The 26254-nt window shown below is 37.5% G+C and overlaps 1 protein-coding gene and 1 non-coding gene across 2 annotated transcripts in view; one reads left to right on the forward strand and one right to left on the reverse strand.

Moving 5' to 3' along the window:
• Vwc2l (von Willebrand factor C domain containing 2 like) overlaps window positions 1-26254 on the reverse strand; it is a 164302-nt gene that overhangs the window by 101445 nt on the left and 36603 nt on the right. The window lies entirely within an intron of this gene.
• LOC143268373 (U6 spliceosomal RNA) lies at window positions 11455-11561 on the forward strand. The gene has a single exon (XR_013044229.1). It is a non-coding gene; the product is annotated as a U6 spliceosomal RNA (small nuclear RNA).

Here is a 26254-nt window from a genome sequence, read left to right on the forward strand (position 1 = left end):
CTCTAAGGATGGCTGTGTCTCATATTTCCAGAGTCTGTGTCCACAGACGCATAAGAGATTGTTCCTATAAGCCAGAAAGGGGTTGCAAAAATGGTGCCACAGATTAGTGGCAGAAAAGCAAGTCCACAGTAGAGTTGAACCAAGGATGGCCACTGTCTATTTGCAAAGGTTGATGGTCATATGGATGCACAGCTATGCCTCCTAGGAACTAATGGCTGGAAGGACAGCATGTCCTGGTTTCTCCCAATGCCATTGATGCTCACAGCCTCACCAGTGAGTTGAGTGGTCACACTAATGATATGCTCTTTATAATTGGAATCTATCCATTTTCACCATTCATACACACTCATGATGCCTCAGTCCTCCCAAGGATGGGGCAGTAGCTAGAGGTGTACCACTATTTTAATAAATCCAAGATAAATTGACACAGACAACTGCCCCTCATTTTAGAACTTTATGTTTTATCACAGGATAAGAATGATTCTCCCTAGCTAGGCAGTGTTGGCACACACCTTTATTCCCAACATTCCAGAAACTGAGGCCACATTAATTGTAAGTAGATGAAATATCAAAATTCTTCACTAGCATAAAAGGAGAAAGGGGGAAGAGAAGAGTGGGGGGAGGGAAGAGGAGGATGATCAGAAAGTGAAGGAATTGGGGAGAAGAGAGGAGTGGGGTGCAGAAACAGAGAGAGAGAGAGAGAGAGAGAGAGAGAGAGAGAGAGAGAGAGGTAGAGAAGGAGAGAGGGAAAAGGAGAGGGAGAGGAGAAGGAGGGAGGGAGGGATGGAGAGAGAGAGAGAGAGAGAGAGAGAGAGAGAGAGAGAGAGAGAGAGAGAGAGAGAGAGAGAGAGGAGTTATTTCATCTAAATGCACAGAGGCATTGAATGAATATAATTATGGATGCAGCGAGGCCAACTTCGGATTTTAATCACTATTTCCCTACTACCTACTAATTTGCTCCTCAGTGCCTGCTGTCATCCAGCTTTTGGTTGGGTGGCATTAACCCACCAGGTAACCACAAGTAATCTTTTCATTTTATGCCTGTGGTGCATGGGAGCATGAGAGGCTGAGGAAATCAGATGCATTATGTCCAAATGCATTCCTTTTCATTAGTGTTTGGCATGGATGCCCTGATCTGTAACCCAAAGAGCATTTTTGTAACCGTTATATTACATGGAGAGTGTTAAAATTCAGTGTGTATACCTCACAGTGTGTTTTAAGGATGAAGTAAGCTAGATATACAGGCACTTGTTATGTATACATACCATGGGGATATTGATTTGAATGATACAATGATCCTTTGTGTACCAAAGCACTCTGCATATTGACTGCAGTTTAGTTACTTAAATCTACAAAACATTAGCCACAAAGCAAATGGTTGTGTCCTCTGAGTGGGAGAATTATCATCAACCCGAGAAAGTAAGACAGGGGAGTTATCATATTATCAATATGTGAAGAATGGAAAACCTGTCGAGACATTAAAAGTTAGAGAAGCAGAAACAATAGAGCCCATACATCTAAATACTCTGTTCTATTTTCATGTGTTTTATTAACAATATTGTCACTGCTTTGGCTCTGAGAACACAGGCTGGTCTTCCTGGTTTGGGGTGGATGCCCAGGAGACCCATGTCCAACTTCCAGTTTTGATAACACTAATGTCATCTTGGGGAAAAAATCACTTTATAACCTGTTAGCATCTGCAAAGGAAGTCCTTGTCCCTGTCAGACATCACGAAGCCCACAGTCAGGACTGTGGTTATATCTTGTTAACTCAAATAATGTTGCACCTTTTTTTTGTTTGTTTTTAGCTAACATTTGACAATTGATCGAGTTCACTTGAAATCAGATTTCAAACTTTCTATTCACTAACCAGAAGGAATAATATCAACCCTGAATTCCACATGGTAACATGGGCACAAGCAGTGACTCCACCTGAGGTGTGTTGAGTTGATTCCCTGTCACTCTCCATTGCAATTTCTCTCTCTCCCAATGAGAGGACTAAACGAATAGTCTCTCCTACTTATGCCTGCACATGTTTATTTTATTTTATTTTTTTAAAAAAACGTGGTATACGTTTTATCCAAGGTGAGAAAAAACAAACGTCCAAGGCATCTACAGATTTCAAAATCATATGGGCAGGTTGCGTTTTACACTAAATGGAAGATGTCCCCATGGCTTTTCTTTGCTAACGAAGAGGCACCAGTCGAAGGATTCCAAGACTTACTTCACTGCTTAGGCTACTTGCTCAGCCAGCGAGGCATTTGCACTTGTATTGGGTTTCCCCGAGCCATTTGGGAAAAAGATATCATTTGTACCAACTCTTGAAGAGATTTCTAAACAGATGCCTATTTTTTTTAAATGTTCCGCTGATATGCAACAATGAGAGAATTACTTTGAGAATACGTCTCGGTCCAATGGCCACAAGAAGGACATTTTACACATGCAATGTGAAGCTTTCCAAAGAAACACTGTTGAAGTCGGGTAAGCTCCGTGTTGAGCAGTTACCAGTGATTTTCACCAAGTTAAGACCACCCGAAGGCACTGTGCAACCAAGAGAGCTGTTCTCCCAAGGCAGATTCCCGCTTTTCCCTTGAGATGCAGCACTCCAAAGATTTCTGTTAATCTCAGAGCAGTGTGGGAAGCTGGGAGAAGCAAGCCCAAGATAAATAGCATCTAATACCTTCCTCTAATAAGAGGCACAATAAATTACTAGCATTTACTAGTGCCATGTGCCATGTGAAGCATTTTACATACACTATCTCATTTAATCTCCCAATTGCTTTATGAAGAACAGGTTATTTTCTTTGATTCACATGGGGAGTCTAAGTTGCTAGGAGGATAAAGAGCTGGTTCAAGGTCATACAGGTTGCACTGGAGAACTGTTCTCACAATTGGCATAAACCCTGCTCGAAGCCACTTCACTGCATTTATAATGGCATTGTTGGTTTTGAAGAAGAAATTCCAGTGAACAAAAGATGTGGCTTAGTTATTCAATATTGGGATTAATTCCCATCATTAAGTATTTCTATATTTTCCAAAAATACACATTTTGTGCTCTCTATAGTTTCCATTCAGCAAAACTTTTGCATTCACATCTAATGCTGCAAGAAACCCGAGGAGCAGGTGGGATGGATGTTATGTTAGCTTGTGTTGCAAAAGGGAATATCAAGCCCCAGAGGGATAAACTGACTTGATCAGGGCTATACTGGAAATGGCACTGACCATAGTCAATGTTGTCACCTTCATTCCACTTTCTATTGTGTGTGTTGCTCCTTTCTTTTGGTCTTAAGTTAGATGATGACCATCTGCATATGAAAGACACTCGTTTTATAGAATGAGAGATACTCACATGCCTTCAATGCAAATAGTACATGGTTTTCTTCTCTTTTCTTTCAATGTTTCTAAGTAGGTTGTGATTTAGAGGTATTATTGGAAATTAGGATGTGATGACTCATCCATCTGTTCCACTTTGCATGCCCTATCTTTCATGTATAACATTGTCAAACCTGGCATGACATTTTGGAGAACTATCTGTGATGGTGAAATTCTTTCTGCACAGAATCAGGGAATTTGTAATTGATCATCTCACCTAGACATGAGCTAATGAGATCTGGATGATGGCTGAGTTTTGCTTAGGTCTATAGATACAGATGACCCTGCTGACCCATATCACATTTTACAAAGATTACACAAGATAAAAAAAAGTGGCTGCAGATAGATTTTAGGTTTCTTTCCTTTTCTTCTTTTATTCTGCCTGAATGATGAGGCTCATTTAGTACTTTTCTACTTAATAGTGGTTGAGTATGTTATGTCCTATCAGAAAACTAGGTTGACATTTTTTTAGTATTGTGGAGAAATGGTAGGAGTTTTAATAGGTGAATAGGTCATTAAGAGAGACTACATTCTCATGGGACTGGACTAGTTACTGTGAGAAACTCAGAGACATCAGACTATCAACTGTGTGTCCCTGTGTATACATTGCCACATGAATATTCACCAAGGAAGTGGCATAAAAATGATATTTCTTGAAACAAGTTTCAGGAAATGTTAATAGGTTAAGTTTTTAGGGGGCAGTTTAAGCAATACGTTCTCATTCTAAAACACTTCTATTTTCTATGACGTTAAAATTGTAATTACTAAGTTGTATTGACATAAGAAACCATATCAGAAAAAAAGGTTACCATTATGGGCTTAATGCTTTTGGGGGTTGGATGTGCCAGCCAGATGTATGTATGCCTCTAAAACCACACTTACTAGGAGAACAGTTACACACCTCCCTCTATAGTTTCACATAGTTTCATTTAATTCTGCATAAAAGTAAAATGTCCCCATGTTGGCCCAGTCTATTAAAGATCTACCACAGGCAATCCTCCATTAGACGCTGTGAGGAGGTAGATGAATACAGAATACAGATGCCACCACACCATTGAGTCTCCTGTTAGTTACAACTTCCGTATGATAGACTTAAGAGATAAGGAGTCTGGGTCTTAGAATCTCAGCCTCTAAGAGGACTATTGACCAGTAAATAAAAGCTATTTATGCCTTAATGCAACTAATAATTTACTGTATTTGTTTTAAACCACTTGGAACTGGGGCTTCATCTGCTAGAGCAGCTTAACCACATCACACATTGAATTACTGCATCAATGACACAAAGTGTACTTCCTGACATCTTGGGTGTGTGTGTCTGTGATCATTGCCTATTTCTTTGTCTTTGGTACATTCCATTAAGATATGAGCCAAAGGGACTTAATTTTGTACTAGCTTTTAAGCAGTTTGTTTCATTTCAGATGATGTTAGGACTATTCCAGAGTTTTCACTTAATATTGTCCCTTGCTTGCTTTTGATTACCAAATGACATGCCATTTAAATATTTGCAAAATGAAGAAGTTTCCCAAAAGAGATTTCAAAATATGATGTTTGAAGGGCATCACTGAAAAAAAAAGCAAAGCTATACCATCCCAAAATACCTCTGATTATCTATGAAATGTAGCACTTAAGTTCAAGTCTACTTATGGTATATTACATACACATTATCACACTGAAAAAGCCAGCCCACCTTTAAGGTCCCTGAGAAATAATCAGTTCTCCCTATTTCATGGGACAGCCATATAAGTTATGAGCTCTGAATGAATTCTGTCATGGATGACACCAGAAAATTCCACCTTCACAGCAACCAGGTGAGGACAGCCAGTATCAGGATTAGGCTCCATTTTGCTACCATGGTGACATGAAATGTCTGTTGACTAGAGCTGGGACTCGTGAGCTATGTCTTTTCAGCCTGTTGTGTGTCCTGGTTAATGGTGGCTTTAACAAGAATCTTTGTAGTGGAAGCTGGTTCACAGTCATCATGCATGACCATGGTATATTTATATTCTAAGGCTGATTAGTTTTAAGTTGCCTTTTATGTATTTGCTACTGTCACACATCAGTAGTTTTTATGCATATGGAGATTGTGTGTGTGTGTGTGTGTGTGTGTGTGAGAGAGAGAGAGAGAGAGAGAGAGAGAGAGAGAGAGAGAGAGAGAGAGAGAGAGAGATCCATGTATGTATGTATTCATGTATGGGGTGCATGTATATGTGTGGGGTGTATGTGTGTTCATGCATGTGCAAGTGGAAACCAGAGGTCAATATTGGGTATCTTCCTCAGTCATTCTCCACATCATGTTTCATAAAACTTTTTAAAAATTTGTTTGGAGGCAGGGGCACGTGGAGGTCAGAAGACATTTTGTAGGTGTCTTCCCCACGTGGGTTCCAAAGAGCCAATCCAGGTTGTGAGATTTCATAGCAAGTGTTGTTACTTGCTGAGCCATCTTCCTGGCTCCTTCATCACATGTTTTGAGCCAGGGTTGCTCGCTGAATGTAGAACTCATCAAAATTGCTAGCCCGGATGACCACGAAGCCCTGGGGGATCCCACCCCGTCTTTCCCCTCCCCATAGCACTGAGCACAAATTACACAACTATGCCCAACCTTATCCATGGACATGGCATTGGGAATTCAAACTTGTGTCTTTATGTTTGCATAGCAAGCATTTGACTCACCGAGCTGCCTCCTCATCCCTACACATGGTTTCAAAGATAGTAAGTATTTATACTTTCTTCCTAATTCATGCCGCTTCCCATCCCCCCCCCCAATATATTATTCTTATTTCTCTTGGGAGAATTATAGACTCTCACTACCACATGATTGTAGTATTTTCTCCATTCCTAGCTTCAGGAATTACAATGTGACTGGGAAGCTGAGAATTACATCTTTTGTCCAAGAGGGCTGGTTCAGGAGAGGGTTTATTCTCACCTCAAGCCAATGCAAATCAAATCTGATATGTATGTTAGAATAAAGAATGTACACAATATCTTCTCCAAAACTGAACATACATAGAGGAGGAAGAAAGCCTACAGCTCTGGAAACTATCACATCACCATGACAGAGCTCCAAAGCTAACCAAGAAGAGAAATACAGAAGAAGGAAACTCAGCTCTTCCCTAATGTCAAGGTCTTAGGATTTACATAGGCTTAAAGTGTGGAGCACTTTTTTTTTTTTCAGATACTTGAGAATTTTTGAGTTAAGCCAATTAGAACCAGGGTTCCTGTCATTTGTAATTAGGTACTCAGCAATATAACCAGAGAAAATGAGAAAGTTTAAGAATATGTGGAGCATAGCTACAGCAGTAAAACTTACATCATTCTGTGAAACTGTTCTAGAACTGCAAATTACCATTTGGTTTTCTTTTCTCTGTTGATGAGTAATGAGCTGTGATACCCAGGCATTGTGTTCATAGAGCTTGCATTGACTACGTGGAAAGACTGGGTGGGGGCTTTTGATAGGAAATAGTAGTGCATACCCGTGCTGCAACCTTCTTGTCATGGAGTGAGTAGAAGGTAATTTTCTATGCTTCAGTCTCCTTTGTAAACGGGCTATTGTGAAGGTGCAATTAGACTACGTGTGTAAAGTGACTAACATAGCTGCCTAAGAGATGTCTGTTTCACAGATAAAATTACTTTCATAGAAGCTTTTGCTCTCGTATAATCGATACACCATTCAGTACCCAAAACAATTCTACCTTACTCATTCTGTCTCTACCCTTTGATTGATGTATTAGTTGACTCATTCATCCAATTTCACCACCCAATGAGTTTCTTTGAATAATCTACTTTTCCATTTTAATTGCACATCCTCATAGACAGACCAGGTGCAGAATAAGAGCACTTCATGATCAAAGGGGCATGGTTTAGACTTTGAAAATTTTCTCTTTCCAACAATTTTTAGGTAGGCAATGCACAGCAAACCCACATAATGTCACCTTCATAAGTTGGAATGATTACTGAGGTATGCTTGAATATAGTAAAAGTTATTGAAAATAGTATTGATTGCCTTTTAAAATTAGTTTAAACTCACTGGGGAAAGATATGTTGCTATGAGGAACATATACTTCATGACAGTACATATTTGAGCCTAAATCTGAGTATGACATAACTACATACATCTCCTTTTACTGCACCCCTATTCATTGACAAGTGAAACTTCTTTTATTTTTTTTGTAGAGAATCTTGAGATAGATTCTAGGTATTTGCTCTTGAGGATCCAGAAACAACAGGAATGAGTCAATATTTTCAAGTCCTGAGACCTAAAGGAATGAGTCACAGGTGCTTTCATTGGGAACTAGATTGTTCTTTTCTCGTTGGTGTTTTCAGCGTGAAATTTTTGTAGATGAGTTAGGACTCTGACTGTCGGAGTCACAGGGGAAGACAGTGAGAAACAGCCAGTGGTGTGGAGGTGAGGAGAAAGATGAGAAATTCCCAGATAAATTCAAATCACTGTTCCTATTCAGGCCTTATTTCCTAGGATCCAATCTTAAACATAATTTTTTTAATTTTCTAAAACCTTCTATTAGGTCTTTGTTCCTTTCTGTGGGGTTAGGTGCTAGACACTTATCACAAATATTTAGTATTCAATGTGCTAATTCCTGACATTATGTAAATCTTTATTCTCATAGCCAGAATCCAAGGAGAAGCTATTAAACATTGATTAAATAGCAAATGCATGAAATGATTCTTTGCATCTGTGCTGAAGAAGGTGAGTGGACACACCTCAGATATTCTGCAGTATGGAAAACCCAAGCACCAATAGATTTTACTGTATTGGTTACTTATAACTAATTTTGTATGATAGAGTCAAAGTGACATAATGTTCCACTTACTTTTTTTCTCCCTCTAGACACTATTTGGCAACATTTCCTTCTAATTTTCTTGGTGCATACTACAATAAACTCATTGCCTCATTTTTATTTTCTTTGCTGGACCACCATCATGCCAGGATTTCCCTTAAAGGTAGGAATTGGATCTTATTTTTCTAGCAGTTAGCACAGGATCTGAGGCATATTATTTAATAAGCAGACTTATGAATGAAGGCAATATGTAACATGTTAAACTGCATTAAGCATAAAAATCAATGTTTTCATTAATTGTGGCATGAGTTATATTCACAACAGTAACAAAACATGCTCCATGAGAAATATAAATGCTGAAAAAAAAACCTGTCATCATTCCAACACAAAGATTTTCTATCTCTTCTCCCAAGAAGCAATTTGACTTTTTTTTTCATCCGCAAAGATGCACTTGGGTATGATGTTTCCCAAACATATGGTCACGCTGTTTCTTCCACCCTTTCTTTTTCCTTTTTAGTAAAAATGTTGTCATTGAGATTCTAACCACATATTTTTACTTGTAATTGCACAAGTATTTGCAAAATCAAAACTAACCTTAAGAATCGTTTGATTGACACTCAACTCCCAGAAGCATGTAAAAACAAATTAAATCTATAAAATACTTGTCACAAAACTGTGTGAGCAACACTGTTAGGTGAAAACAAACCGATAAGTACCTACAGGGTATCATACAGAATATGGATTTATTTAGTAAAACTATGGGTTCCTGAGAGTAAGTAGCACTAGATTCTTTTCCTGGTTTTGCTGCTCCAGTCCTTTCAAGAGCCCGCTGTTCACCTTTCATCTTTGCGTCATCTTTTCTTCAAGTACAAAATAAAGGATTTACACCCACTGATTTTCAAGGTCCCCTTTCGGCTTTAAAATCCCATTATTTTATGATCTCTAATTTTATGCAGGAAATCCTTGGGAAAATAATTTATTCATAGAGTCTGTAGTCCAGTTCTCTCCTTACAATATACTTATTCTGTAGTGAGACTGTGCCTAGATTCATATGAGCATGTTGCTGGCCTTTGCCAATTCCACACTGTTTTTTTTTTTTTTTTTAACTTTATAAAACCAGCTATCTTTAAAAGTATCGAAGTGTCTCTGCTTCTAATGAAGCTGGCCCCAAGTTCTTTGGATGCTGGGAGAATGCTGATATGTGGGGAGAATCATTTCCATTTCTAGTCTTTACAGCTACACTATAAAGAAAAATAATCATATCATAAGTATTCATTTGTAGAGCCATGATTCTTTCTTAGTCCCTTCTTCAACAGAACTGAAATAGCCTTCAGTTTACATTTTGCTTCAGTGCAGGAAATTTTAAATAGCTGAACAGAATAAAGAGAGGTTCAGGAAAATTCATTACTTTTTTCAAATGACTTTCAAGGTGATATTTTACTTCTATCCATTTCTAAGGAGATATATAGATTTTAAATACCTTATAGGTTTTTCTTAAATATAGCATAACTGTGGTGTTTTAAAGAGCTATCAGTGAGGAGCCCCCAAAGTCACCCAGCTTCTCCTTTAAGGCTGTGGTTAGAGATGCTTAGCCATTCTTGAATATTTCATATACTAATCAGCAATATATATGGAATTTTTTGCTTTACAACATTTTGTTTATTTTTGACATATCCAGTCCAGTAGTAGATCTAATTATTTGATGGTTTTGCAGATACTGTAAGATACAATTTTTTTTATAGTCCTGAAAATAGTGATTATCTATTCAAAACATTTACACCATGATCTGAGATTAAGTGACTATCAGTCCATATGATTTTTTTGTAGTATATTTAAGTAAAAACTGATTGGGAAATTTTAATGAAGATTAAATTGGTGATATTAGGCTTTTCCGAAGTTCGTCTGTTCAACATTGTAGAAAAAGAGCTCACAAGCCAGCAGGTAATCAAATGTCCGACAGTTTTTTCTTGGGTCAGCAATCAAGTACAGTGTTTGATGTTCTGTCGAATGAGCTGTTCTCTCCCATTCTCAAAGCTTGCATTCTCTTCTAACTGCGGCTTCTTATTCTTAGGATTTGGCACGAAGTTGAGTGATAAAGTTAATCACTTTATATTCTTTTCATTTTATCACTTTTGTTCTTGCAATATAAATTTTCTTTTCCTGCTGATCTATAGAAAATCTCTTGTAAAAGTCTACTAGTCAGCTAAATTCTTAAGGTGGTAAATTAGAAATGTTTTAATGTCCTTAGCTGGGAAGCATAATTAAAAAATCCATTATTAAATGTCCTATTTCCACTTTTTATGATAAATAATAACCACAGTGCTACAAAACACAGTCTTTAAAGTATTAAAAATATAGATTTGAAAGCCATATTAATAACTTACTAGGTATATGACACAGCATTTCACAACTTTAACTCCTACCTCCCTTATTTACTTAAATGGTAAAATGAAAAGGTGAAACCTTATAACATGCTATAGTATTAGGGAATAGAAATCATTTAGAACACTTTAGTGGTGAAAACATAAAAGGTACTCAATATTTACTCAGTGGCTACCATCTGATGGTTATTATGGGGAAATGAGTATTTAAATTTCGCTAGCTATAAGTTTTCCTCTAGAAACTGTGAAATAGAAGAGACAAGGGCTTTCATGTCATTGCTCATCAGGTAGTGAAGGACAGTGAATCCTCAAAGAAGGAAAATCAAGGGAGTCAGTCCAATGAGTGCCCCCATGTTTCTGCGTTGGGTAGGGAAACTCAGGGGATTCACAAAATTGAAGAAATTGGGCTGCAATTTGGAGGAGAGACTAGAGGACAAAGAACTAATGAAGAGAGAGCTTTTATCACACACATACAGACAGGGGGTGAAACACACACACACACAGACACACACACACACACACACACACAGAGAGAGAGAGAGAGAGAGAGAGAGAGAGAGAGAGAGAGAGAGAGAGAGAGAGAGATAAACACCCAAGATGGTCAAATATTCAATGGGATATTTATTTATCAGCATGTTTACTTTGGAAATTTCTTGGGAGTGGGGACCTCAGAAATGAATGACCTCAGAAAACTGCTCTATACACATTAAGGTATCAAGTGCACCCCTCGAAAGATCTTGATTCAGTGGTAGGAAATTATTGTCCTAGATTGAGTATTGTTCAGCTCTTGATCAACAAATCTTAAAATCCAGGTATAAAAAGATCATTGTGTTTTCAAGCAACTTGTCCTACAGCAAAATAAAAAATTTACAGATGACCAGATTGTCTTATTCAAAAGTATGCAGTATTGTGCTCGCTTCGGCAGCACATATACTAAAATTGGAACGATACAGAGAAGATTAGCATGGCCCCTGCGCAAGGATGACACGCAAATTCGTGAAGCGTTCCATATTTTTCTGTCAGAGTGGCTAAGATCAAAAACACTGAAGACACTTTATGCTGGAGAGGATGTGGAACTAGGGGAACTCTCCTCCACTGCTGGTGGGAATGCAAGCTTGTACAACCACTTTGGAAATCAATATGGCGCTTTCTTAGAAAATTGGGAATCAATCTCCCCCAAGATCCAGCTATACCACTCCTGGGCATATACCCAAGAAATGCTCAATCATACCACAAGAGCACTTGCTCAGCTATGTTCATATCAGCATTGTTTGTAATAGCCAAAACCTGGAAACAACCTAGATGCCCTTCAACTGAAGAATGGATAAATAAATTGTGGCACATATACACAATGGAATACTACTCAGCAGAGAAAAACAACGACATCACACGGTTTGCAGGCAAATGGATGGATCTAGAAAAAATCATCCTGAGTGAGGTAACCCAGACTCAGAAAGACAAATATGGTATGTACTCACTCATAGGAAGATGCTAGATGTGGAACAAGGATGACTAGACTGCTACTCACATCACCAGTGAGGCTACCTGGAAAACGGGACCCCAAAAAAGACACGGAGAAATGGACAAGATCTACATGAATAGCCTGGTCATGAGTGGGAACAATGAAGGGCGACAGTCGAGGGAAAGAGTGGGAGATCCTAGCTGGATCAAGAAAAGAGAGGGAGAACAAGGAATAGGAGACCATGGTAAATGAAGACCACATGGGAAGGTGAGAAGGGGAGGAAGCAGAGAGCTAGGGAGGCCCACGGAGATCCACAAAGATACCCCCTCAAAAGACTGCTGGCAATGGTCGCGAGACGGCAGGAACTGACCTACTCTGGTGATGGAATGGCCAGACACCCAAATAGTGATGCCATAAACCCCATCCAAGGACTGAGGAATCTGAAGGCAGACATCCACGGCTGGGCCCCTGGTGGAGCACTGGGAGTCTAATTAGTGAGTATGAAGAGGATTTATATGAGCGAGAATTGTTGAAGCCAAGGTTGGATAAAGCACCGGGATAAATAACCAAATGAATGGAAGCACAGGATCTATGAACCAAAGGCTGAGGGGCCCCCAACTGGATCAGGCCACCTGAACGGGTGAGACAGTCAGTTGGCTTGATCTGTTTGGGAGGCAGCTGTGCATTGGTGCCAGGTCCTGGGCTCGTTGCATGAGTTGGCTGTTTGAATCCTGGGACTTATGAAGGGACACTTGGCTCGGTCTGGGAGGGGGGAATGGACCTGCCTGGACTGAGTTTACCAGGTCAACCCCGGTCCTCGGGGGAGACCTTGATCTGGAGGAGGTGGGAATGGGGGGTGGGCTGGGGGGAGGGGTGGGCGAGACGGGGAGAACAGGGGATTCTGTGGCTATTATGTTGAACTGAATGGTGTTGTAAAATAATAATAATAATAATAATAATAATAATAATAATAATAATAAAAAAACCAAAAAAAATGTGTTGATTATATAAAAATTGGTAAAGTTTAAAGAAAGAATAAGGAGAGAGGAAATAAAAATGAGAGAAGTGTTAAAGATGGGAAAACATAAAAGACATAAATTTGAAATTGTATTGGTGATGTAAAAATAGAGATGGTATTAATATTAAGAATACATGTAAAGGAAAAATTCAAATATTTAAAATAAATGTCTAATTAAATATAAAAAAAAAAAAAGAAAAAGTATGCAGTATTTATAACAGCTCATGTAATTCTTAATTACCAGGCACACCAAGAAGTATGGCTACATGACTAAACGCAAGGAGATGAAGCAGGCAATAAAAATGATACAGAGCTACAAAGATGTCAGGATAAACAGACAGGAGTGTTAAAAACTATTGTTCTTTTATCGTCATAGATCTTAAGTGTGAACAAGAAAGACATGTAGAGTACCAGTCTCACCTGTATAGGTAAAACATGTGAACATAGACACAGGAGAAATGATTGGCAGATCAGATATTACAAGAAGAAAAGAGTAGAGAGCTAGCAAAGCAAACAGCAGATTCTCCACAAAATGAGAAACAGAGAATCATGAGCCATGAGGACAATTTTTAGATTTTTCCAAAAATGAGAAGAATAAAAATATTTGAATAAATTAAATTTGATGGAAGGTATGAATCTATGGATCCAAAAAAACTTCAAAGGAGTAGGCACAGGAAACACAAATCAACAAGGAACACTTTCTTGAGACACACAAAGATGAATAAAAGGAAAAACTTTTAAAGCACTGGGTGAGAGTACTGTACATTTATAAGAACAAAGACAAAAATGACAGGTGGTATTTTGTATAAATGAAATCTACAAATAACACAGAAGCAGAGCATCATTTTCAAAATATTGAAAGAAATAAAACACAAACAAGCAATCACTGCAAGTTAGTAATCTTTGGAGTCCCAAGACTAAATCTTTCATACATGGAAAGGCTTAATGAATCCACCAGTCATTTTTACCACAAGAAATAAAAAAAAATAAGCTACTCCAACTGAAGAAGTAGGGTAGATGTGAATGTTGGATTACAGTAAAGAAGTAGATATCATTAAAAATTAATTCATGGGTGAATGCATAGTTTTTATTATTTCTGTTTATAAGACCATATACTTCTGAGACAAAATAAAACTAAGTGATGAAGAGTAAAGAGTACTAAAAATTACAAATGAATTACATAGCAATCTTAATTTAGGTTACCATTATAGATGATGACATTACATGTGAAACATGATAAGTACTACTTAAAAGGTAAGTCTGAAAAATTAAAGTTACATTTTTAAACTCCAAACCAACTAGGAAAATAACCATATAAACAATTGCTGCTTTATATCTAAATGTTAACAAAAAGGAGTTCAATATTTGTCCAAAAGAAAGAAAAGAAGGAAAGGAGGAGTAAACAAAGAAGACATAAAATATTTAAACCTAACCATGTATCAATAGTTACACCAAATATAAATGTAACTGTACCTCAGTTGCAAAGCAGAGATTATTGGATTATATTTAAAGGATTGTACTATATGTAATCTACAGAAAAACAATTTCACACACACACACACACACACACACACACACTCATTATTCATCTATATAGAAGAGTAAGATCATGGTATTTGCAGAAAAATAAGTAGGACTATAGATCATCATGTTAAGTGAGTTAAGCCAGACTTAAACAGACAAGTATGATGTCTTTTCACATGACAACCATCACAGAGAAAACTAAGTTCTGACAATCTAGAATTGCTAAATTCTATGAAATATTTTTGACAACTACTGTCAGTTCTATACAAACTCTTCCAGAAAGTTGAAAATTAAGAAATACTGTCAAAATTCACCATATGTAGTCAGCAATGCCATAATATTCCAAACTAGAAAAACTATAAATGATAAAAATACAGAGTAATATGATTTGTAAGATTAGTTGATAAAATTTTGAACAATTTTATACAAATTAAATGCAAGTATAAAAGTTATGACTAGCCGGGTGGTTGTGGTGCATGCCTTTAATGCCAGCACTTGGGAGGCAGAGTCAGGCAGATCTCTGTGAGTTCAAGGCCAGCCTGGTCTACAGAGCAAGATCCAGGACAGGCACCAAAACTACACAGAGAAACTCTGTCTCAAAACAAACAAACAAAAAACCCCCAAATTATGACTAAATGCAGTTTACATCTTGAATGTAACATTGACTTAAAACTGGGGAATAAATTAGTGCAATCACTATATTAATAAAATACCCATATATGACCATTTCAACAAACAGTACTCATAAAAACTATCTGTGGGTAAATGACACTTATCTGGAAAGTTTGAAGTTCTTCTTGTATCAGAATAGTACAAGGATGTCCCATTTACTGCTCCATCCAGCCCTGTACCACTGTATGAGAAGCCCTAGCAAGCGTAATAGATGAAAGGGCAGAAGACACGTGAATTGGTGATGAGGCTATGGTCCTGGAATCATTCATAGACAATATGTAGAGAATCCAAATCTCAAGGAAGCCCACTGGATTTGGTAATTAGGTTTAGCAGTGTTTTAGGACCCAAGATAAATACATTAATATCAATTCTACTTTAGAATATTAGCAACAAATTATAAGACTTTTAAAAATAATGCATATTAGAAAGAGTTAAAGGGAGTGGGAGACAGGAAAGCAGGGTAGAGGATGGAAAGGCAGGGGAGGGATAAATAACACCAAAAGCCTTTTTAAAAAAGCAATGTGGAATCCTATTACAATAGAAGCTTCCTAAGTTTTATACATATATAAAACTAGTTTAAATGGAGTTACCTTATAATGGGAGAACCACAGCCACATAAAAACTCCAGCATCAGCAATGCATTACCTCGTTCAGAGTTATCAGCCATTGGGGTCCCATATCCCCCCCCCCCAATATTACAGGATATTGCTATTGTTCTTAGCTACTCCCTTGAACTAGATGACAAGACTCTACTGTAGAAGACACCATACACTTGAGTCATGAACATGGAGAAATCAAGGGGGTCCTAACCTAGAAGTTTCATCCCTACTGGATAACTTTCATGGTCCTAGAAGGGGCTCTATGTATGCTACCAGAGGAGAAAAGCAATCATCAGTCTCATCCAGGTGTGAACCTTGTAAGTCACAATAACAACCTGCCTGGCATGATATGCCTATTGGTGTAATAGTGACTCTACAGGTAACCAGACACTTTTCTGTCCTGATTTAAGATATGCTCCACAATGTGCTCTCTTCGGCAGCACATATACTAAGATATGCTCCACAAGATAGAACTCATAGCTGGCATTGTTAATGAAGCCAAAACTCTGCACCTGGATGAGTCATAGGCCCTAGGGGAAGATCTACTACTTATCTGCTAAATGCATATAGCAACAAAATGACACCTAATAGCTTACTGTTATACAATAGATAAGTACACTACTCAACCATCATCAAATAAGCTTTTTTTTTTCAGTAGTTGGCAATTAGTACAGAGACCCACAACTAGTCAATATGGTCAAGAGACTTTGGCATACCAACCCTAAAGGGGATCTCTATTTGGGACACTTGCATCAAGTCCCTTCCCCCAAGCAGCAGGAATCTTCCTAGAAGAAGGGATGGAGAGATGGTAAGAGTCAGAGATGGTGGATGACTTCAAGAAAACAGTCTTTCTCAGATAGAAAGAGGGTAGATTCACATATGAACTCTCAGCAATTGTGGCAGAATATACAAGTATACTTTGTCCAAGCTCAAGCCAGACATAATTTCCATATGGACAGGGGAGGTGAGCACATAGTTCCACTTTTAGATCAGGAACTATTGACATTTGATAGCTGTTGGGAAAGGCGGAGTCAGTTTTCTTTAAAGGTGTGACCTCTGATACATTAGCCACACTCCAGGGTGGGCCCCAAACCCAAGAGCAGTTGACCAACATGAACTTGACTTGATGAGTCTGAGAAAGGGGGAGAGGATAACATGGAGTTGAATTGGTAGGAGGGTGAGTGGATCTGGGAGGAGCTGGGGGAGAGAAGGTGAATATGATCAAAACATACTGTACAAAGGTCTCCAACCATTAATACAATTTTTGGGGTTTTTTTCAAGACAGGGTTTCTCTGTGTAGTTTTGGTGCCTGTCCTGGATCTTGCTCTGTAGACCAGGCTGTCTTCGAATTCACAGAGATCTGCCTAGCTCTGCCTCCCAAGTGCTGGGATTAAAGGCATGTGCCACCACTGCCTGGCTTAATACAAATATTTTTTAAAAGTGTGTAACAGAGACAACAACATTAAAAAAAAAAACCCTTTGGGATAAAATAGACCTTAGATGTAAAAGGTCGAGATACTGAAACTTTGGGATAAAATGGTTAACAAAACATGCTGAGAAAAATAAAACAACTATATAAATGAAGATGAATACCATTTTTATATGTGAAAAGACAGGACATTGCTAATCTGGACAGATTAAATGCAACTTAGTCAAGCTTTCAGTATGCTTTTTTTGGGAGGAGGAGTGAAAAAATAGTTCTAAAATTTGGATATAAATTCAAAATATTTAGAACAGCCAAAACAACTTAGATGAATAGATTAGAGTGTTCTGAAAGATTTGCAAATACATAATGAGATGCATATTATTCATACATGGGGTATCTGCAAACACATTCCATTATCATCATCAATATACATGTGAAATAACCAGTATTCACATTCACAACTGAACTCTAAATGGATCATAGACATAAAGATGAATCAAACTGGGATCTTAAACAGTTACAGGTGAAACACACAAAGAAAAATACTTTTTTGTCCTGGGATGGGCCAAGATTTCTAGGCTACAGCCCAAGGCACAATTCATAAAACAAAGCATTGGTAAATCGGTGTTCATCATAATTTAAAAACTCCTGTTCTTCTGGAGACACTTAGCAATTGGCACCAAATGAAAACGCAGCCAGCCAGGAGACGCTACAAAGCATGTACCTGTTAAAGGCTGCCTCCAGAATATCTACAATCCCATCTAATTTCATAGCACCGAAGAAAATGTCTCAGGAAAAAAAGAGGGGGTGGGATATATGAACAGACATTTCACTCAAGATACCTAGATAGAAAATTGACACAGGAAAGATTCTTACCATCACCAGTCGCTAAGGAAATGTACTTAACAGCACAATGAAATAACAATGGGACTTAACTAGAAGGACTGAAGTGAAACAGCATTTATGATTTTGCTGAGTATGTGTAGGAAAGGACTCTCACACATTTTCATGGAAATTTGAAATGTTACTGCCGCTTTATAAAATTTTGCAAAAAAAAAAAAGGGAAGCATACACCAACCATATGACCTAGAACCCTAGGTATTCTTATAACAGATGAGAAAGAGAAGCCAGTCATGATGATGCAACACTATTCCCAGTTGAGAAGTGGAAGTAGGAAGATCAGTATTCAAGGCCATCCTCAGCTACATATCAAGTTCAAGGCTAGCCTGGGCTATATGAGACCTCCCATCTCAAAACCAAAACAAAGTAAGCCAAACAAAAACAAAAATCCCACATATATCTATGCAAAGACTTGTGTAGGAACATGTATTGCAACTTTTTTTGTAATAATAAAAATTATAAATCTCCTAAGTGAATATATATAGCTATACAATGGGGGAAGCATTAAGCAATTAGAAACAAGTGAGCTACATGCATCTACATACTATAGATGACTTTCAGAATAATTGTGCTGACTGAGAGAGGCAAGATGGGAGCTCCCAGTGAAAAATTCTACTTGTACAAAGTCCTAGGAAGTGAAGAATGATGTATGTGGCTTAAAAGTTGAACAATATTGCCTGGCATGGAAATAGGGCTAGAGAGAGAGATTACCTCAGGGCTTGTTGGAAATACTGGAGGCAATGGGTACATGATCTATCTTGGTTATGGTAACAGTTTTCCTGGTGTATATGGATCAAAACGTCTAGCTGCCTGCTTTAAAAATGAAGTTATTTTCTGGCAATTGTATCTCAGTAAAGCTGTTTAATGAGATTATCTGTTTTTTCTTTTACTTTTTCTTTTCTTTCTTTCTTTTTTTAGACAGAGTCTCCCCACATAGCTCTGGCTGTTCTGGAACTCCTTATGTAGACTAGACTGGCCTCAAACTCACCGAGATCCACTTTCTTCTGCCTCTGGAGTGCAGAGATTAAAGGCTCACCATTTGTACCTTTAGTCCTTAGAGACCTGCTCTTCTGTTCTGTCAGTATTTATCATTCTCCCCTCTTCAATACAAATGGCTTTGCATTGATAACCGGGTATTTAGGTCAGACCCTTTCTTTTATGCCTTATGCCACTTCTTGCCCTGGTGTATCTTGTGGTCACACTGTGTGTGTGTGTGTGTGTGTGTGTGTGTGTGTGTGTGTGTGAGAGAGAGAGAGAGAGAGAGAGAGAGAGAGAGAGAGAGAGAGAGAGAGAGAGAGAGAGAGAGAGAGAGATTATTTCAGTTTTTTCTTGTTCCTCCACCCTTTCAATTTGAAGAGCAGACTCCCTATTATGTAAGTCCCTATTAGGAAGCATATAGTTCGGAGTGATGAGCATCACACCTGGGAAACTCGGTAAGACACAGATTTCTGGGTACCACGCCCAAAAGTCCTGATTCAGATTGGGTGGTTCGGAGGTTTACATGCTAAACGGCTTCTAGGCAGCACTGATGATGCCGTCCTGACACTCCATATTAGGAGTTGCTGCTGGGAGACCTTGGGCTTTGGAGTTTGATAGAGCAGGGTACAGGTCTCAGCAACATTCAGAGAGCAATTTACCCACTTGAGCTCAGCTTCTGCTTCCTGCCCCGCAAATTAGTAACTGTAATAGTTTCCTGTTCATAAGACTGTTGTAAAGATTAAATTTCTTAATACCTTTGATGTCCTAATATATTTATCAGAGTGTAATAGATGAAATCTGGTGTTCCAATTAGTAGCCTTACATTAATTACTGGTCATTAGAACATGTTTGTAAATACACCTAAAAGAGGGAACCTGTTTCCCTTGCTAAGTGCCTTAGCAGACATTCCTTACCATCTCCTCCCAGAATGCCAAGTTCACTGATATTCTCTTTAGGTGCCTAGGTCTGAAGTCTTTCTTGTTTTCTCTGGTCTAGTATCACTCTATGACTTCCTTGTCATCCAGGCTGAATGCTACCCTCTATGTAAACTAATTGAGCCAAATGTATCATGGGAAAATATAATTAAAAGTTAGTATTTTAAATACCCAATATCTCAGTTATTTCTTCAAATGTTTGTATACTACTGTGAACATATTAGAAATGGAAGCAGTTGAGAGGGAGATAGTATTCCACATGTGTAGATACACACTGTGGCAAATGGAAGGGGCATTTTGATGAGTTCAGTAGCTTTCCAGTTTATTTGGGAAGACTTTGCACCGGGGGCTGGTTATTTGACCCAACTTAGACACTATTGTGTTTATTGAGGTCTGAAACAGAATCTAAGTTTTTAAACCCTCAACGTGCAGGACTCTTGGCTTGAAAGTCTATGCGCTTTCCTCTCCCTAACACCTCTCCTCCTGTGTTGTTGTTTGTGGCCACCTTGCATCATGCATGAAATCACAGAGCAAATCCAAGCAAGCCCAGAAAAGCAAACAAACACAGACAACCCCTCTCTGCAGGCATTTGACATGAGTCTTTACCCTGCCTGCTTCCCCTGCTTTAAGTCCTGCCACAGGAAGCTGGATGAAGGAGTCTTCCACCATACGGCTATAACACTACTATTTTGTCATTTCAAGATGCTGGAAACTAACCGAGCTTAGCCTTTCAGAAGGCAGGTGTATTGCTTTACAGACCTTTCTGCAAAACACATAAAAGTGATGAGTGACGGGAAGGATGGACTAAGGGCTGGCTGGTTATCTACCCTGACACGCAGGAGTGTTTACAGCTTCTCTGTACCATTGCCTCACAGGAATGAGGCTCACGGAGGCAAACATGAGCAGCACGCGGGAAATTCCTCTTTCTTTCATCCAGCCATATGCTTCGGAAGAGCTTTGACACTGCTGGTAGATTGATTTGAAGTAGCCCAGAGCAACACCAAAATATCACAGGTGTTGGCAAGGGCTTTCTGTTTCAGCCCCTGCAGTTTCTACACGGCACAGGAAGTGTTGGTTAACAAGCTTCCTTTGTCTCTGGTTTACGTCACAGTTCTGACTTACTTTCTACTTATCTCATGTGTTCTCTAGAATTAAATAATATCTACCGCAGTCACTTTTCTTTCTTCATACGGATGCCAAGACAGATTTTCGGAGTTTGTTTCTTATCTTCATGTAAAGTCTGGGTGATTTTATTCAACACCTTCAAATCATATATTTGATATGTCCTCATCAAACAGTCAACACTTTCTTAACTACTGAAAAAATCAAGTCAGACATTATGTGAAATTATCTGATATGACTGAAATATTGAAAACAAAATTAGCCCAAATCATCCTACGCACCTCTTCTCTCTCTCTCTCTCTCTCTCTCTCTCTCTCTCTCTCTCTCTCTCTCTCTCTCTCTCTCTCTCTCTCTCTCTCTCTCACACACACACACACACACACACACGGTAGGTACTCACACTTATAATCTGTTTCATTTATAAGATTTTCAAAATGTCCCTAAAGATTTTGAAGGCAATACCGAGGCTTTGATTACTGAAGATTCTAGTTAAGTTACACATTTTCCTGCCATTGGGGAATCTTGGGGCTTGTCAGGTGACTAATTTATAAAACAGAGGCAGGTAGTTAGTTTGCATGTACAGAAGGACACAGCCTAAATGGCAGGGAGAGATGATCCAGGGAAGAAAGCACTCCTGGGTAAGGTGCTATATTGTGTTCCAAGGGCAGAGGATGCTGGGAGACAGTTCTAGAGAAGGATGTCTGATGATAACATATGCTGAGGAAGTGTTTGCCCTTTTCACGTGTTTTCTCAATTCCTGGTGTAATGATGATAATTAATCTAAGAACTACTAAATGTAGCACCAGCTCTCATTTATCAAGTCCTTAGCCTTATATACTCAAGCATGCTTCAGCCATTAACATACTCAGTCTTTATAATTAGATAAAATACATCATTAAGAAGAATACTAGCTAAATCGTGTCATTAATTTTGCACTAAAATGACGGACACATTACACGAAGTCTGTATTTAACCAGTAGAAACCTTATGCACCCACAGTGAGTTTATAATGCTATACTTGATTTCTCAGGGCAATCAGCTTATCCTATAATTTGAGATATGCAGGCTGGTCCTTTGCTGAACCAAACTACACTTAATAAACCTTCCTTCCGAGCCAGGCGGTGGTGGCACACGCCTTTAATCCCAGCACTCGGGAGGCAGAGGCAGGCGGATCTCTGTGAGTTCAAGGCCAGCCTGGTCTACCAAGTGAGTTCCAGGAAAGGCGCAAAGCTACACAAAGAAACCCTGTCTCAAAAAAACCAAAAATAAATAAATAAATAAATAAATAAATAAATAAATAAATAAATAAATAAAAAATAAACCTTCCTTCCTACCACAGAATGCATTCCATGTTGTCCATTTGAAAACTTCTCTGTATGAAACAGAAGGCATTACACATTTCAAAGTTAAAATAACTCAGAGAATTGAAATTAAAAAAACAATTGTATCTCTTCTTCAATCAGTTGGAATATAGGTGTCCATTCATTTACTTAAAAACGTATTTCTATCACCAAGAAGATTTGTACTATGTGGAGGAATCAGACTCATTGTCCTAAATAATATGTGGGAAAAAAATAATCTGTCCCCATATTAGAGGAAATATAATGAGAAAAATTCAAATTATCAAATTCATATTATGCACATTGGCCTTCTAATCTGCATTGTCTTAAGACCAGGTAGCCACGGCAGTTATACAGGAGATGTCTTTAGAGGGAAATGAATGTGGTGTTAATTTTCATTGTGTCAACACTGTAAAGTAAGGCTTTTGAAATCCAGTTTGCTGATAAATTAAAAAGTTGGTCTAAGAGAATATGAACATCAATATTTCCCTTTATATTTTGGAGGATGTTTTTTGAAGGAAATGGGGAACTATTGTTTGTGGCTGATCAAAGTAGCCATTTATTATTATTCTGCTTTGCCATCTACTTTACAGGAATATGGTAATCCTGACTTTCCGTGGAAGAGTCAGTGAAATGCAGACTTTGAAGCTGCCTGGCATGGGACGCGCTTTCATCCTGAACTATTCAGGGCTCTCTGAAGCCAATGGATATATGCTCTGCTCTTCCCAGAGAAGGGCTTCATGTTCAGCATGTTTATTTTACAACTGTGTAATGCTTGGTACAAATTGTCTACCTAAGAGAAAGTGAGAAAATATTAAATTAAGGTGAAAGACGCACTCAGTCAAGACCTATTTTTTTTCAGAATAGTTTCATTAAAGTGTAAATGGATATATTTAAGTGTGTATTTTAGCAATTTCCCTAATAGGTGCATAAAATGGGCAATGAAGATTTCCTTTGCTTAAAAAAAAAATCTTAAAAAGGAGTTGAAAAGTCAAGTGGAAGAAATTATTAGTTGGTTAGTTAATTTACAGAGTACAAATTACAAGAAGGAATCACAGCACAGTTTCCACTAAGTGACATACCATTAATTATTTAATCATAAAATTGTAAAAGTAGAAAAATTATGTTATCTTGGCTATAGATTTTTCTGTTTTCTATTTTAACTAATAATTTTAGATTACAAGATAATATACATTACAAGAACATAAGCATTATTAATATTTTGCATATTTTCTTCCAGCTTCTTAAAAATAATAGGGTCCCTTATACACTCTATCTATCTATCTATCTATCTATCTATCTATCTATCTATCTATCTATCTATCTATCTATCTATCTATCTATCTAATGTTCTCTTAGTACTTGTGTTGATAAACTATACTTTTAATGATTTAAGTTTTACAGATTTATATTTGTTATTAATTAACGCACATATAATGCATTTCATTATGGCATTTTCATAAATGATGTGTTTCACTGGACTTCCCTGACACCCTTCCTCCCTCATCTAGTAGTCCCCCATGTCATATGTATTCTACTTCCACTCATGGTCTCCTTCTAATATTATAAGCTATACCACACCAAATCTACTCAAATATGCAAACAGTAAAATTATAATCTGTATGTGAAAGGAACATGTATCATTTGTGTTTCTGAGTCTGAGGTACCTCATTTAATATGATAATTTCCAGATCCATTCATTTTCTTAAAAACTTCATGATTAATTTCCTTTTTTAGAGCTGAATAAGATGCCATTGTGCATATGTACCATGTTTTCATTATCAGTTCATCACATAGGCTGGTTCATTTCTTGCTCTTGTGAGTGAGTAGTGTGGCAACAAATACAGATGTCCAAATATCCTTATGGTAGGACTCACAGTACCTCAGTATTGTCACATGATTGGTATTCTTAAATATTTAGATTCCAAGTTTTTTAAGGATTTTCTATCATGAAACAGTTTCACAATAAAAATCACTATGCAGACACTTTTATATTCTTACTTGATCATTTCTTATCAATTTCTAGAAATGTCACTGATAGATAGAAGAACCGTATATTTTCATTGCCTTTCAGAAAGGAAATGTTCTTGTTGCAGGCACCTGTACGTGATAGCCTATTACATTTATCCTCTTCCAAACTAGCTATTGTTTTCTTTTAATACATGCAGTAACATTAATAGAAGTATATACTCTTATCTACATATGTATTTTTTCTATGACCAGCTTTTTACTTGCTTATGTATTTAGGAAGATTTCCATTCTTATGAAAAATTGACATAGTTATTTTAAAAATTATTCCATGATTTCTTTTTTAAATTTAGACTTTTAATCCAACTAAAACTTATTTTTATATAATAGATTAACTAGGGGTGTAATTTTATTTTAAAAATAATGACTCTATATTTAGATAACACCACCTTTTTCCACCAGATACTTGTACTGACTATATATTAAATTTTAGACCTTCAGCAATGGTTTATCTTGACTGTCAAGCTGACACGACTTAGAATCACCAAGGAGACACACTACTTATTTTATCTGTAAAGGTACGCTCAGAGAGTCTTAGTGGGAAGGCCCTCTCTGCATGTGTGTGGTGCTGTCATATGGTCAGGGCCTACAGCATCCATCTTTCTCTGCAACATGACCAGCTCCTCACAGTCTTACAGCTTTTGCCACCACCATAAACTATATCCTCTCTTGACTCCATGATCTAAAATTAACATGCCTTCCCCGAAGTTACTTTGGGTAAATAGTTGGCCACATGAATAAGAAAATTCATCAATACACCCAGGTTTTTCATTTTCTATTTCCTTTTGTTTGTTTCTTTACTGCAATTCAGATATCACATTTGAAAGGTTAAAATTATAGTTTTATGCATTGTTTTTCTATAGTTAGTAAGTTGGATTTTACCCTGTTACTAAATGCATCCTCTTTTGCCATAGATCAGAATACAGTGGTATGTATCTGTAACCCTAGCAATCGGGAGACAGACAAGATAGTGGCAAATTCAAGGTCAGCTTTGGCTATATATGTAGGGCCCGTCTCAAAAAAAAAAACTCTCAAATATTTTGCCAACTTATAAAAATATTATATCACATAGATAATTTCCTTTTGATTTATTATGAGAATTAGGAACTTAATTTTTTACTCAATTTAATTTGGTGTGTCTTATTTCATTTTAATTACTATTTATTTATTTGTGCATTTATTTTGTGTGTGTGTATGTGTATGTGCCTGTGCGTGCGTGTGTGTGTGTGTGTGTGTGTGTGTGTGTGTGTGTGGTATATGCATGTGTACATGTATGCGTATGTATATGCACCGTGTGTATGTGTGTGTGTAGTCAGAGGACAACTTGTAGGAGTCAGTTGTTCTTTCCCTTAACAATATAGGTCTCAGGGATTAAACTCAGGTTGCAAACTTGGCAGGAAATATCTTTTCCAGCTCAGCCATTTTGCTGGCCCTATCTTATTATATATGCATATATATAAGTATATGTATATCTTATAGCACTTAAGTAAACTGCTGTGACTTTAATTAAAAATTTACCCTAAAATACCATTAATTATTTCTTTATTATTCATTCTTTTGATCTAAAATGTAGTCTGATATCTGTTGTTGGTTTTAAAAAATAAAATTTAAATCTACATTTATTTATAAAAGTTTTTTGATAATTTCTCATTAATTAGAAACTCTATGAATAGAATTGTTCATTTGTGACTTCACATATGTGGGA

The sequence above is a fragment of the Peromyscus maniculatus genome, chromosome 13 (assembly GCF_049852395.1).
Source record: "Peromyscus maniculatus bairdii isolate BWxNUB_F1_BW_parent chromosome 13, HU_Pman_BW_mat_3.1, whole genome shotgun sequence".
NCBI lineage: Eukaryota > Metazoa > Chordata > Mammalia > Rodentia > Cricetidae > Peromyscus > Peromyscus maniculatus.